At 39.7% G+C, this 12,159-nt stretch overlaps 1 non-coding gene across 1 annotated transcript; it reads left to right on the plus strand.

Annotated features, from left to right (window-relative positions):
- Positions 1-9,845: 9,845 nt before the first annotated feature.
- LOC114807231 lies at positions 9,846-9,983 on the plus strand. Its single transcript, XR_003755283.1, has one exon. It is a non-coding gene; the product is annotated as a small nucleolar RNA SNORA7 (small nucleolar RNA).
- Positions 9,984-12,159: the final 2,176 nt, after the last annotated feature.

Genomic DNA, 12,159 nt, shown 5'->3' on the forward strand with positions numbered 1-12,159 from the left:
CACTTGACTCTCTGCCTGGTAGCTGAGACTGATAGAGACTCTCCAGATGCAAATCTGAGAGGGGTCTACTGACTCATCACTTTTTAGATTTCAAAATGGTGGTATTTGTTAAGCATTTACTATGTGCAAAGCACTGTTCTAAGCACTGGGGGATACAAGGTGATCAGGTTGTCCCACGTGGGGCTCACAGTTTTAATCCCCATTTTACAGATGAGGTAACTGAGGCACAGAGAAGTTAAGTGACTTGCCCAAAGTCACACACCTGGCAGGCGACGGAGCCAGGATTAGAACCCATGACCTCTGACTCCCAAGCCCGGGCTCTTTCCACTGAGCTACGCTGCTTCTCTATTTCAAGAGGGCTCCACAGAAACCTTGTCTGTTTGTATATTTGCCTTCAACCAGTTATGTGTGCTTTCCTCACCCACCTACCCTCCCCTCATATGCCATCCCTATTCTTTCAGCCTCCAATGCAACTTTTCTTTCCCCATTTTTTCCCCTGTGCTGCCCTATCCCCATTCACCAAGCCAAAGGACTGATCCAGCACTAGTAGCCAGGTCTGGCTTTTTTTAAATTTGTTTTTAAAACCTAAAAGCCTGTACTGCTACCAACACCCCCATCTCTTCCCCAGCTTGCAAGCCCCTACCTCGTGGGACTGTCAAAGCAAGGGGGATGGAAATAGTCTGGGGTAAAATGGAGAAGCCCAGAAGATGGAAGAAACTTCCATTGCCTCTTCTACTGTGGTTTAGTGAAGGGATGAGGACATAAAATTAATGAGAAGTGTATGATAATAATAATAAGAATTGTGGTTTATGTTAAGTGCTTACTATATGCCAGGCACTGTTCTAAATGCTGGGGTGGCTAAAAGCAAATCAAGTTGGATAAGTCCCTGTCCCAGCTAGAGCTCAGAGTCTTAATCCCCATTTTATAGATGAAGTAACTGAGGCACAGAGAAACAAAGTGACTTGCCCAAGGCAACACAGCAGTCAAGTGGCAGAGCTGGGACATGGGGGAAGAGAGCAAGTTTAGAGAGTTGGGAGTGGGGCAAGGAGAGTGGAGTGAGTGGAGGGTTGGCGTGGAGTTTACCTCAAAAAGAACATTATCATGCAACACGCTTCTCCTGATAGAGCAATAGCAGTCACTGCTCTCTTGGATATCTTTATGCATTTGATCATCAGGGTCTATTCGTATTAGTGAAAGGTTGATTTGGGGAGGAAACCATTTCGGTTGAGGCTAAGAAAGAACACATTACTTTCTCCCTGATTCAGTGTGATTTGATTGGGATCATCACTTTCCTTTCTTCCCAAATTGGTGTTATGTTTTCAGAACTCTCATGAAGAAAATAATAATGTCAACATGCAGTCTTTTAGTCAAGAAAGAACAGAGGAGAGCAGAGAAGATAGTAATTTCCTTAGAGAAACTTCTTTTATTAGAACTGTCAAGACTCATTGGTAAAGCAGATAGTGGAAAAGGATTTCACAAGCTGGGTATAGTAAGAACAAAGGAGAAAGACAGTCATCTCTGTCTGCATATGATAAAGCTCACCAGAGCAAATATTTGACCTCATGGTTCTGTTCACTTTTAGAACCAGTTGGAGAAGAAACTAGGAAACTCATATCCCAACTAAAGGTTGTGGAGTACCAATGTTGCCAAATATGGATCCCTTGTGACCTCCCTCTGCACCAATATATAAGACAATCACCACTGCTCTCCAAAGGTTTAGTATAATATGATGGGCATTGACTGATGGCATTAGCTAAGAAGAAATGCACATGTGATTTAGGGTCCCTGCTGCCTGTCGTCTTCGTTTCTATTCCATTTTTTATTTAACCTAATTTGTGAGTGTGTGCATTTGTTTGTGTTCATCATCAATATCCTGAAGACATCATTCTTTCAGAGAGAAAAAGAAAGGAAAATATTATATAGGGAGACAATTCACTTTAGTATCAGTTCTGTTTATGGATTCCAGGCATGCAATGTTCCTTTTAAGTTCCATGTGCTGTCATTCACTCAATGCCTTATGCTGACATTTGCAAGCTTCAAGCTGGCCCTGGAGATCCTTCACTCAGTTTGACTCGTTCGGCATTATTTTCCTCACAATAGCTCAGAGCCCTAAGGAACTTATTCTTTTCCTCCTCGTTTCCATTTTTAGCGATCTGAACCTACCTTTTTACTAAATAGCACCGCCCCCCGGCCTTTCCCAGTGACAAAGCATCATGTGAAAATGTGAGGGATTGAATAATAGCTTCATAGAATCGTAGTTGCATAAAGAAATAGAATTCATTATTTTAAAGTGTGTAGTGAATTAAAAACTACTATATGCTATCTTATTCTTCATATAAATATCAAAGAATAGAAATATGAATATTAGGAGATTTGAATTTTTGTTCTTAGGATACAATTATTCTTTGAAGTGCTTTTATTTAAATATTTACTTTTAATAAAATGATATCTTTTTACAAAGCAAACAAATAACAGTAAAGCAATTTTGTTGGGTAAAATTTACTTTTTATTTAAAGTATATCGAATCAAAGTTTATCTAGCCCACCAGATAATAGATTATAGCTTAAATAATTTCAAAGAACAAATTGGTGCATGCTCAAAACTATAAAGCAAAATGACCAGCCTGTCCCTAACAATTCTTTTTGCCACTCTTCTCCCAGTGATTCTTGAAAGCTTGTGATGACAATAAGTCATTAACGCACATCTAATGTTGATCCCTCTCACCAAATATTGAATGTAAATTCTCCAGGACTCCATCATGATTATCTCTACTATATTTCATCTTCATTACTCCTACTCCAGAGTAATATCTCCAGCTAGCTGATCTCCTAATGCTACTCTGAACACAGAGCACAGAATCAAGAGACATTTTGAAGTATAGACAAAGAAGTGAAATAAATTGTTTCCAAGTTTTTAGCTCATTTTGTGGGCTGCAGTAGTCATGGGTATGTCCAACAAAACCTGAACATGTGTGACCTGTAGTCTAAATCAGCTCTGCCTCTATAACATAGAGCGAAGTGGAGAGACAACAATATGAAGATATTCCCAATAATGCGGCAGGTTTCCTTAAACTGAGTTCGGCGTGATTGCCATGTTCTTCAGAAATGTGTTTGCTAGACAGCTCCCCAGTGGCTAGGATGGAATAGGTAGAGACAGCTTAGTGACTCTTTAATTAAGGTTTGGTTGATTTACCAGAACCTTTGGAGCCTGTGGGAATAGCAGTATTTATTTACAAGGCATTCTTACCCAAAGGCATTTAGGTGTCTAATCTAGTCTGTAAAAGAACTACAGCTAATTGCAATGTTTGTCTGCCTAGGATGTGATTTTCCTCTATAAAATGGGGAAGGAAAATTCCAAATATTATGGTTGAATTTGAATCAGGTCTTTAAAAGGGGTGATAAAGGCAGTGGCAATCTATTCACTTCTCAATCTCTATTCAAGGTTGTCTCTGTCAGAATTCTGAAAAACAACAACTTTCCCTTCTGGGCTTTGAGATGATGATGATGATGATGATATAAGAATTATATTTTTAAACACATATGATGTGTCGAGCACTGTACTAAATACTGAGGTAGATACAAGGTAATCAGGTTTGACAGAGTCCCTGTCCCACATGGGTCTCACAGTCTAAGGGCAAGAGAGAATGGGTATCGAATCCCCATTTTACAGATAAGGAGACTGAGGACCAGGGAAGTGAAGTTATTTGCACAAGGTTCACACAGGTGCCTGCTTTGTAACCTTGGACAAATCATTTCATTTCTCAGGGCCTCAGTTTCCTCATTTGTAAAATGGGGATTAAAACTGTGAACCTCATGTGTAACAAGAACTGTTTCAGACCTAACTACCGTATACCTACCCTAGCACTTAATACACTGCCTGGAACATAGTATAAGTGCTTAATTAATACCTTTAAAAAAAGAAAGTGTTAGAATTTGAACTCAGCTCCTTTACTTCCAAGGCATAACTCTTTCCACTAGTCCATAAAGATAGAATTTAAGAATCAACCTAACTGTCATCCACATCAAGGAGCTGAATGCCTACTTTAAGGATGTCAGTAACAACTAAAGACTTTGTAAATACCAATTTAATTGTCATCAGAAGTCTTCTTTTCAAAGCCTGAATCATTTAAATGGCAATTACAAAATGTTTGTGATTTTTATGTCCTATTGGATTCAAGCTACATTCTTGAAAACTTTGGTGAAGAAGAAATAATGAAGAAAGGTATTTGTTCAATAATTATGGTATTTACTCAGCACTTACTATTTTCTAAACCCTGGGATTTCTCCACAGCATATTACAATATATGTTCCTTCTTCTCCTGAACACTATCACCCTCAATGAAGGTCTTATCATATCTCAATTTGACTACTTTAGGAACCTCCTCATTGGTTTCCCTGCATACAGCTTCTCCATTTCCTACTGCATCATGAAAAATGTCTTACCACTGGCTTCAAGGTTCAAGCAGCATGGCTCAGTGGAAAGAGCCAGGTCTTGGGAGTCAGAAGTCATGGGTTCAAATCCCGGCTCTGCCACTTGTGAGCTGTGTGACTTTGGGCAAGTCACTTCACTTCTCTGTGCCTCAGTTCCCTCAACTGTAAAATGGAGATTAAGACTGTGAGCCCCACATGGGACAACCTGATCAACTTGTATCCTCCCCAGTGCTTAGAACAGTGCTTTGCACATAGTAAGTGCTTAACAAATGCCATCATCATTATTATAATTTACCAGGCCTACCCATCCTGCAATTTACCTTTATTTCATATGCTCATGCTCACAGTCTTCCCTTATCTCTTGTTCACTTTCTAGGGTATTTCACTTTTGACTCTCCTGCCTCCAACCATTTACTGATACTATTCCCTTGTTTCCGAACTGCTACTCCAACCCACCCAAATTTGCCAAACCACAGCTCATTACATCTTCAGTCCTCTCCTAAAACCCCATCTCCTCCAGGGACCCTTCTCCTACTAATTCACAACAGCCAAAGTAGCATCACCACAACAACCAATCCTCATGCATTTGCATTTTATTCTTATTTATTCAATTCAGTCATATTTATTGAGCCCTTATTGTGTGCAGAACACTGTACTAAGCTCTTGGGAGAGTACAATATAACAGTGAACAGACATATTCCAGGTCCAAAAGAAGTTTACAGTTTAGAACACCTATATACATATGTATATTGAATAATTTATTCAGGTATTTCAAACTGATAACTTTGTATATGGTTGCATTGTTCCTCTTTCTGTTCCCACTATTTGTTGATATTTTTGTATCTTTCCCCTCTATTGGATTGTAAGCTCCTCGAGGACAGGGAGCACATATCTTGCTTCTATCTTACTCTTTCAAATGCCTAATACTGCTTTATATTCAGTAGCTATTCGATAAGATCATTAATTTCTTTATTGGTCTTATATGCTTTCCCTTTAACAAACTGTGGTTGAAAAAATGAAAATTTCCTCAGAATTTTGTTAGTATCACCATGGTGGTATCAACATTCAACAGGTTGAGTTGTAGGAGAAGTTTTGATGCTAGTTTTGGTAGCGTTTTCTTAACATGGAAAAAACAATTATGAGATTCTGAGACCCATGTGGAACAGGAGCTATGTCCCATCTGACTATCTTGTATCCACCACGGTGCTTACCAAAGATCATTAAACTATAGTGTAATGATCTGACCTTGTCACTGTGAAGGAAAGAGTCCCATTCAAGTTTGCAAGTCTGGCTTAAAAGAACAAGGCAGACACAACTACTTGTGAAGGCCATATTTAATGATAGATCCTTGCTGTGTTAATAGGTTTGGTCCATACAGGGCTTGTTAGGGAAATGCCTTTTTGTGCCTCTATCACTGTAAATACATTGCACAAGGAGTGCAATCTATTTCCCAAATGCTGCTGACAGCAGTGATATTAATAATAATAATGATGGCATTTGTTAAGCACTTACTATTTTGAAGCACTAAGTGCTTGGGGGGGATACAAGGTGATCAGGTTGTCCCACGTAGGGCTCACAGTCTTTATCCCCATTTTACAGATGGGGCATAGAAATGTGAAGTGACTTGCCCAAAGTCACAGAGCTGACAAGTGGCAGAGCCGGGATTAGAATCCATGACCTCTGACTCCCAAGCCCTTTCCACTGAACCGCACTGTGATCTTCCAACAGTGCAATGCTGTTTCATGAGTTATCAAAGTTGTGGGCATGCTTAGTTCATGCAGCAAGATTTGTTTAGCAAAAGCAATTCATAGATTAAAGAACTACAATCCGCAAAGCTAGCAATCCACCATCAATCTTTGTGCATCTCCTCATTATTCTGATAAAAGTAAGGCTGGTAAGTCTGAATTGGGACATGTAGTAGTATTAATAATCTTGAGCTTCTTCTCTGTGCAGTGCGGCATACACTGGGTGCTTAGAAAGAATGCATTTATGACGTGGCAAAGTCCCTCCTCAAAAGGAGCTTACACTTTAATGGGGATTGCAAATAGGTAAGTAAAGAAAGGAAGCATGTTTGATTAGTACTGGGATGTGAAGACTGCATAGATCAAAGCAGAATGGTCTAGTGGAAAGAATGTGGGCCTGAGAGTCAGATGACCTGGGTTCTAATCCTAGCTCTGCCACCTACCTGCTGTGAGACCTTGGGCAAGTCACTAAATCTCTCTCAACCTCAGTTCTCTCCTATTTAAAATGTGAACTCCACGTGGGACCTGATTATTTTGTATTTACCTCAGCACTTAGTACTGGCCTTGGTACATAGGAAGAGCCTAACAAATACCACAATTATTATTATTATCAATAGGTGGTGAACTATACACACACACACACACACACACACACACACACACACTACAGTAGTAGTGAAGAGTGCAGATAACTTCCCATGATGGGAAATTCAGGCAGACTGACCAGCCTGGCATGCCGCTGTGAAGAATGAAATGAGGTTCCCATCAGTCAGGCAAGTCAGGCACTGGCATAATTTACGGAGACAGAAAAAGGAAAATCAGACAATCGATGGTATTCAGTTGGTCAATGGAAAAGTGGCTATGCGTATGAATTATTGCTTACATGGTAAATTATGTGTCAACATATACAGAAATGCCAGGGGAAGTTCATGAATGAATATTTGGTACATAAATCCATCCGATTTAGCAAGGAAGAAGTCCTTGGTAACCTTGGAGAGAGCTGTCTCAGTTGAGTGAAGAAGATTCCAATAGGTTGGAGAGAAATAAGATGGGTTTTAGAAGAAACGAAATGGAGTAAGTTGGTGTAAAGAGTTTGTTAAGGTGTTTAAAAAGCAATAAGAATGGGCCCAAAAGACAGTAATTGGAGGGTACAGTAGAATCCAGAGAGCAAAGAGTATCTAGGGTTAACAGAGAGAGAGTAGTTGAAGATGGCAATCATGGAAGGAAAAAGAGTAGCTCAAGTGTTTATAGAACTTAGAGGGCATGGGGACAGATGCTTAGCTAGTGGCGGTGTAACTACAAAGTAAATGGGAGATCTTTTCTTGAGAGGTGGATTGGGAAGGATGAAAGAGAGGATTTAGGGGAAGGAAGAAGTTGAGGTGAAGGGGAGACTTCATTCAATTCCTTTGAGAGGTATAACAATTTCCTGCCTATTCAGGCAAATATCCTCCAAGGAAGTCTTTAGCAAAAAGGGCACTTACTATGTGCCAGGCACTGTACTAAAGAACTGGGGTTGACACAAAATAATCTGGTTGGACACAGTTCCTATTCCACATGAAGCTCAAAGACTCAATCCCCCTTTTACAGAGAAGTGAAGTGACTTGCCCAAGATCACTAGCAGACGAGTACTGGAGGCAGAATTAGAACTCAGTTTGTTCTGACTCCCAGATCTGTGCTCTATCCATTAGGCCACACCTCTTCCTCTATGCTGTTGAGGAAGGTAGGTGTATTAAAAGAGCTTTAATAATCACTATATTGTTACAGGTTTAATTATGAACAGAAGCAATTTAATAGTTGAGACTCCACTCATTATAATGCATTCCTCCAAGCATCATAGAGTGTATGTTTTCAAATGATGTCACCTGGTGAATGTCGGATATGTGCCTCCCTCATGAAAAATGCAATTCCTCGTCTTTTACAGCTTCAGGCCTGTACGTGAATTGATGTGTTGTATTTTTGTGTTATCCTGTAACAATAGAGGGCAGTAGAGTAATAGTGCATCAAACTTATTTCACCCATACAAAATCACTGCAAAATTCCTTTATTCAAACCCTTACACAGAACAGTTACTAAAACTATTGGCATAAGGATAGTGTTTGAAAAAAATGATTGCATAATTATCTTTATTTGGCCTTTGCTGTAACTAATGTTGATTCTGAGAAAGGAAATAGAAAGCCGATGAATTTGATTCAGTTTCCTCCTAGCATTGATTCTCTATGTGACCTTGGGACAACCTTGCTGAGCCTCAGTTTCTCAATTACTTCTATACGTGATGAATATAGTTTGTCTCTGAGAGGTCATGATAGCTAATTTATCTATGTATATCTAATATTAGAACAGTGAGTTTTATTTGAAAAGCCTGTGAGTACTAGAGTCAACTCTCCAGAGCTTTTCAATTGTTACCTAGCACAAATAAGAGATCTAAATTGTTCTTGTTTTAAAGGTCTTTAAAGTAGACAAAATAATCCAAAGAATGGACATAAGCCACAATGCAGCCATCCAATATTTGCAGAAAGAGCTAAGAGCTGTTCAAAGAAACCTTTGTATTTCAAGCTCTTTAGAAAATTAGAAAACATAAAATGGTTATTTATGTATGCCCACTAAAGTAATGTCATAAACATTGAATACTGAAAAAGGAAACAATATAGGGCAATTTTGTTCAATATGAATGAGTGCATCAGTCATACTTGTCGAGCATGTACTCTGTGCTGGCCAATAAACAATGGAGTAAGCAGCCACATCACATCCTCTCCTCAAGGATCTTAAAATATGGCAGAGGGGGAGAACAGGAACGGATTTATTTTATTTTTAGAGAAGCAGCATGGCTTCATGGAAAGAGCACAGGCTTGGGAGTCAGAGGACATGGGTTCTAATCCCAGATCAGACACTTGTCTGCTGTGTCACCTTGGGCTAGGCAGTTAGCTTCTCTGGGCCTCAGTTAGCTCATCTGTAAAATGGGAATTAAAACTGTGAGCCCCATGTGGGACAACCTGATTACCCTGTATCTACCCCAGTGCTTGGCACAGGGTAAGGCCTTAACAAATACCATTGTAATTATTATTATTTTGCCAAGAAATAAGTACAAATGAAGTGTCATAAGCATTGTTTACTGCCTGGAGAAGAGGGTGGAGCATCGGACAGACAGTCTCTCTGTTAATTCGCTTCAACGCCAGCTCTGATTGATATAGGTGGATCAGAGAAATCACCATGATTACCCTCACCAAGACTGTATTGAAAATCCTTATGTGGGTAGGACTTTATGATTGACACTTTGATCAGCCCTCTGATTCTTGGGGAATTGACTTGGTGCTGAGAATACCTTTCTTAAAAATGCATTTTCCCCCAAATAAGACCTTACAGATAAAACTCATGGAGTTCCCAGAGACTCACAGATGTTAAGATAATTTAAGGGAGGGGAAAAATATTTGACGTCTGGGTATCGTATTTTGCAAGCCATTTCTGAACTCTACCCATAAACTTATTTTCTCTTTAACTGCTCTGAACTTTAAATTTTGGAAGTAGCTTACCTCTTTTTTTTTCTAACTGAAAACACTTCTATTTGAATTTACAGGCCACCAAATTGCTCTGGAAAACATAACATGAGAGAAATTACAAATATAAATTGATTTATAACTATATTGACCCTACATCTAATAAGATTGACTTATATGTTACCCTTTCAAGGTGGCAGCTGGAGAGTTTCCAGTACTCTACCAGTCACGACTGCAGGAGGGAGAGTCAAGCAGAGGCCTATCCATTCTACTCCTAGTTTGGGCAGTGGCTAGTGAGTGGAAGACAATTTGCTACAAGTCAAAACTCACAGGTGCTGGGCAGCAGGGACATGGTACAGAGTCAAGGGCAGAGACTCATTTACTGCATGGAAAGAGGCAGTGGTAAACCACTTCCCTATTTTTACTAAGAAAACTCTATGGATAAACTACCAAAACAATTGCATATGGAAGTGGCCTGTTCTGGGAGAGATGTGTCTTTGACGTTGCTATGGGTCAGACACCACTCAACAGCATAGGCCAACAGTAACTTATATGATGCACTTAATTAAAATAGCATCACAAGGAGTAAAATTAAATTCCCATTTTAACTGCAAAAAATGATTATAATAAAATAGCATTACCTATTATTTTAATTCCAAATCATTATGAGGCTTTTATCAATGTCTTCTTCATTAGACACTGGGAGATAATAGCCTACTAAAATCCAGGTGCAACACAATCTCTAATGAATTGATAAATAACATCTTAACATCTATTCTTTTGAAAGTCAGAAATTTTAGAATTCTAGGAAAGAGCCAATGCAATGTTGAGAGAAATCTCCAGGACACATGGAGATTGAGAAGATGTGAAGAGAATTCTTCAAAAAAAAAAATAATCAAAGCAGAAAAGTTTCTCAAACTTTCTAATGAGGGAGAGTGGAAAATGAGTATAATCAGCATGGAAAATGTAGGTGGGTATAATTGCTGGGTATGAAATGGAGATATTTAACAACTCAGCTCATTTGTGCTCCCTGAAGGAAACAGTGTAGCAAATTGGAGAATCTTCACTGCTACATCAGCAAGTGAATTTTACTGGTATTTTTAAGAATTACTTTGGAAGTTTGGGTCCTTTTATATTGATGCCCTTTCCTAACAGAAAGCCACACCATACCATTTCAGAGCAGTCTAATAACATGATTCCTTTGTTCAGAAGGGTTTCTGGTCCCCATCCACCAGGACAATACTTATGTAAATGAAACAGAATAATGAATCTTTACAAGAGTGCTCCTTTATTTGAAAATTCATGGCCAGTGTATTTTATGCTGCTTTCCCTTCCAGGTGAAAAAAGTTCCTTTTGCTCTCAAAATGCCAGTAATCAAGTTTGGTTGTTAATTCCAAATATATCTGAATAAAAGTGGCATTGGGTTTTCCTAGTTGAAAACACATTAACACATTTAACAGCTGAATTGGTGTAGTTTGTCCTGTCCTGACCCACTAAAGAAGCACTGAACATGTACTATTCTTCTTCCTGATGGGGGATAGCAGAGGGATTAGTCCTGTCTCTGTCTTGTTCTACCTCATCGTACCCTTGCCCTTGGAGAGAAACTTTGATGTAATGATAGTGGCTTGAGCTGCATGCCCAGGACCCTCCATTTTCCTGCCTCTAGTATCCTGGAAATGTCACCCCTGATCTCTCCCCCACATTCTGGGGTAACACTAGTCCCCATCCTTGAGTCATCCTTGTTCCCGTCTCCATCTGCCTTAGGGAAATTACAAAATCTGGGGCATCTCTTGGCCATAAGGGGAATAGCCTGAGCTCCCAGCCCTCTGCAATAATCTTTTTAGGCCATTTTCTCAAGAGAGAGAGAAAGTTCAGGAAGATTGGAGGGACAAAGGATTTAGACTCAGGATGGGAAGGCAGAACTTGGAGCAGCAGCCGCAGCACTTATGTTCTTATCCTTATATTCTACCTTCCCTGGTGGTGTAGTAGTTAAGTTTTGGCCCTCTCACCACTGTGGCCTGGCTTCAGTTCCTGGTCAAGGAACTTCTGAAGCAGTGTGACTTAGTGGTATTTGAGCCTGGGCTTGGGAGTCAGAGGTGGTGCTCACCTCCTCCAAGAGGCCATCCCAGACTGAGCCCCCCTTTCCCTCTGCTTCCCCGCACATCCTCTGCTCCTCCCCCTTCCCTCAGCACTGCTCATTTGAATATATTATTTATTGCCCTATTTATTTTCTTAATGAGGTGTACAGCCCCTTGATTCTATTTATCTTGATGATGTCTTGTTTTTGTTTTGTTCTGTTTTGCTTTGCTATCTGTCTCCCCTGTTTAGACTGTGAGCCCGTCATTGGGCAGGGATTGTCTCTATCTCTTGCCCAATTGTACATTCCAAGCACTTAGTACAGTGCTCTGCACATAGTAAGCGCTCAATAAATACTATTGAATGAATAAATGATGGGTTCTAATTCCACCTCTGACACTTGTCAGCTGTGTGACTTTG

This window comes from Ornithorhynchus anatinus, chromosome X1 (assembly GCF_004115215.2).
Source record: "Ornithorhynchus anatinus isolate Pmale09 chromosome X1, mOrnAna1.pri.v4, whole genome shotgun sequence".
In the NCBI taxonomy this organism is placed as follows: Eukaryota; Metazoa; Chordata; class Mammalia; order Monotremata; family Ornithorhynchidae; genus Ornithorhynchus; species Ornithorhynchus anatinus.